The following is a 4,736-nucleotide window of genomic DNA, read 5'->3' on the forward strand; positions in this document are numbered from 1 at the left end:
GTTTTAACTTTATATTTGATTTCTAAAATATTCATTTAAAAATATAAATATTACACATTTATCAAAATAATCATTTAATTACATGTTTTATAGTGATTAGAATTAATAGGTATTATTTTAAAAATATTAGTTAATAACAGCAAATTATATTGTTTAAGTATACCTAACTGGCAAGATTTAATATATTAACTGAATAATTCATTATAATAAATTCATTTAAATATATAAATTTTATACATTTCTCAAAATAATCATTTAATTACGTGTTATATTGTGTTTATAATTTAGGAGGTAAAATTGTATAAATAACAGTTAATAAAGTAAATAAGAATGGTTTTCTCTACCTAATGGTCTAAGTTTCAAAATTTTAACTTAATATTTAATATCTATCATATTCATTTAAAAATATAAATGTTACACATTTACCCGCATGTTTTATAGTAATTAGAAATATCAGTTAGCAATGTATAAATAACATTTGAGTATGAACAATAAGAATGATTATCTATATTTAATGGCCGTGGTTTCAATAATTTTACTTTATATTTAATTTCTCTCACATTCATTCAAATATATAAATATTACACATTTATCTGTATGTTTTATAGTAATTAGAAAAATTAGGTAACAATGTATAAACAATATTTAAGTATGAAAAATAATAATGATTATTGCTATCTAACTGTCAAGGTTTGAATATTATAACTTAACATTTGATTTATAAAATATTCATTATAATTTATAAATTTTATACATTTATCAAAATAATCATTTAATTACATGTTTTATAGTGATTAGAATTATTAGGTATTATTTTAAAAATATTAGTTAATAACAGCAATTTATATTGTTTATGTATACTTAACTGGCAAGATTTAATATATTAACTGAATAATTTATGATAATAATTTCATTAAATATATAAATTTTATACATTTCTCAAATTAATCATTTAATTGCATGTTTTATTGTGTTAATAAATTAGCAGGTAAAGATGTATAATTAACATTTAATAATGTTAAATAAGAATGGTTTTCTCTATCTAGTGGTCAAGGTTTCAATAATTTAACTTAATTTCTCTAATAATCAGTTAAAAATATAAATATTACATATTTATCTCCATGTTTTATAGTAATCAGAAAAAACAGGTAACAATGTAATAAGTAATAGTTAATTATGGAAAATTAGAATGATAATCGATATCTAACTGTCAAGGTGTGAATGTTTTAACTTTATATTTGATTTCTAAAATATTCATTTAAAAATATAAATATTACACATTTATCAAAATAATCATTTAATTACATGTTTTATAGTGATTAGAATTAATAGGTATTATTTTAAAAATATTAGTTAATAACAGCAAATTATATTGTTTAAGTATACCTAACTGGCAAGATTTAATATATTAACTGAATAATTCATTATAATAAATTCATTTAAATATATAAATTTTATACATTTCTCAAAATAATCATTTAATTACGTGTTATATTGTGTTTATAATTTAGGAGGTAAAATTGTATAAATAACAGTTAATAAAGTAAATAAGAATGGTTTTCTCTACCTAATGGTCTAAGTTTCAAAATTTTAACTTAATATTTAATATCTATCATATTCATTTAAAAATATAAATGTTACACATTTACCCGCATGTTTTATAGTAATTAGAAATATCAGTTAGCAATGTATAAATAACATTTGAGTATGAACAATAAGAATGATTATCTATATTTAATGGCCGTGGTTTCAATAATTTTACTTTATATTTAATTTCTCTCACATTCATTCAAATATATAAATATTACACATTTATCTGTATGTTTTATAGTAATTAGAAAAATTAGGTAACAATGTATAAACAATATTTAAGTATGAAAAATAATAATGATTATTGCTATCTAACTGTCAAGGTTTGAATATTATAACTTAACATTTGATTTATAAAATATTCATTATAATTTATAAATTTTATACATTTATCAAAATAATCATTTAATTACATGTTTTATAGTGATTAGAATTATTAGGTATTATTTTAAAAATATTAGTTAATAACAGCAATTTATATTGTTTATGTATACTTAACTGGCAAGATTTAATATATTAACTGAATAATTTATGATAATAATTTCATTAAATATATAAATTTTATACATTTCTCAAATTAATCATTTAATTGCATGTTTTATTGTGTTAATAAATTAGCAGGTAAAGATGTATAATTAACATTTAATAATGTTAAATAAGAATGGTTTTCTCTATCTAGTGGTCAAGGTTTCAATAATTTAACTTAATTTCTCTAATAATCAGTTAAAAATATAAATATTACATATTTATCTCCATGTTTTATAGTAATCAGAAAAAACAGGTAACAATGTAATAAGTAATAGTTAATTATGGAAAATTAGAATGATAATCGATATCTAACTGTCAAGGTGTGAATGTTTTAACTTTATATTTGATTTCTAAAATATTCATTTAAAATATAAATATTACACATTTATCAAAATAATCATTTAATTACATGTTTTATAGTGATTAGAATTAATAGGTATTATTTTAAAAATATTAGTTAATAACAGCAAATTATATTGTTTAAGTATACCTAACTGGCAAGATTTAATATATTAACTGAATAATTCATTATAATAAATTCATTTAAATATATAAATTTTATACATTTCTCAAAATAATCATTTAATTACGTGTTATATTGTGTTTATAATTTAGGAGGTAAAATTGTATAAATAACAGTTAATAAAGTAAATAAGAATGGTTTTCTCTACCTAATGGTCTAAGTTTCAAAATTTTAACTTAATATTTAATATCTATCATATTCATTTAAAAATATAAATGTTACACATTTACCCGCATGTTTTATAGTAATTAGAAATATCAGTTAGCAATGTATAAATAACATTTGAGTATGAACAATAAGAATGATTATCTATATTTAATGGCCATGGTTTCAATAATTTTACTTTATATTTAATTTCTCTCACATTCATTCAAATATATAAATATTACACATTTATCTGTATGTTTTATAGTAATTAGAAAAATTAGGTAACAATGTATAAACAATATTTAAGTATGAAAAATAATAATGATTATTGCTATCTAACTGTCAAGGTTTGAATATTATAACTTAACATTTGATTTATAAAATATTCATTATAATTTATAAATTTTATACATTTATCAAAATAATCATTTAATTACATGTTTTATAGTGATTAGAATTATTAGGTAAAGATGTATAATTAACATTTAATAATGTTAAATAAGAATGATTTTCTCTATCTAGTGGTCAAGGTTTCAATAATTTAACTTAATTTCTCTAATAATCATTTAAAAAAATAAATATTACATATTTATCTCCATGTTTTATAGTAATCAGAAAAATCAGGTAACAATGTAAAAAGTAATAGTTAATTATGGAAAATAAGAATGATAATCGATATCTAACTGTCAAGGTTTGAATATTATAACTTAACATCTGATTTATAAAATATTCATTATAATTTATAAATTTTATACATTTATCAAAATAATCATTTAATTACATGTTTTATAGTGATTAGAATTATTAGGTATTATTTTAAAAATATTAGTTAATAACAGCAATTTATATTGTTTATGTATACTTAACTGGCAAGATTTAATATATTAACTGAATAATTTATGATAATAATTTCATTTAAATATATAAATTTTATACATTTCTCAAATTAATCATTTAATTGCATGTTTTATTGTGTTAATAAATTAGCAGGTAAAGATGTATAATTAACATTTAATAATGTTAAATAAGAATGATTTTCTCTATCTAGTGGTCAAGGTTTCAAAATTTTAACTTAATATTTAATATCTATCATATTCATTTAAAAATATAAATGTTACACATTTACCCGCATGTTTAATAGTAATTAGAAAAATTAGGTAACAATGTATAAATAATATTTAAGTATGAAAAATAATAATGATTATTGCTATCTAACTGTCAAGGTTTGAATATTTTAACTTAACATTTGATTTATAAAATTTTCATTATAATTTATAAATTTTATACATTTATCAAAATAATCATTTAATTACATGTTATATTGTGTTTATAAATTAGGAGTTAAAATTGTATAAATAACAGTTAATTATGGAAAATAAGAATGATTATTCCTATCTAACTTTCAAGGTTTGAATATTTTAACTTAACTTTTTATTTCTAAAATATTCTTTTAATTTATAAATATTACACATTTATCTGTATGGTTAATAGTAATTAGAAAAGTCATGTAACAATGTATAAATAATATTTAATTATGGAAAATAAGAATGATTATTCCTAGCTAACTTTCAAGGTTGGAATATTTCAACTTAATATTTGATTTCTCTCATATTCATTTAAAAATATAAATATTACACATTTATCTGCGTGTTTTATAGTTATCAGAAAAATCAGGTAACAATGTATAAATAATATTTAAGTATTAAAAAATAAGAATGATTATTGCTATCTAACTGTCAAGATGTGAATATTTTAACTTAATATTTGATTTCTAAAATATTCATTATAATATATAAATTTTATACATTTATCAAAATAATCATTCAATTACATGTTTTATATTGATTAGAATTATTAGGTATTATTTTATAAATAATAGTTAATAACAGCAAATTATATTATTTATACAAATCACAAATTAAAAATATAAAAGCATGATGTATAGTGT

The sequence above is a fragment of the Rhopalosiphum maidis genome, chromosome 3 (assembly GCF_003676215.2).
Source record: "Rhopalosiphum maidis isolate BTI-1 chromosome 3, ASM367621v3, whole genome shotgun sequence".
NCBI classification, from domain to species: Eukaryota; Metazoa; Arthropoda; class Insecta; order Hemiptera; family Aphididae; genus Rhopalosiphum; species Rhopalosiphum maidis.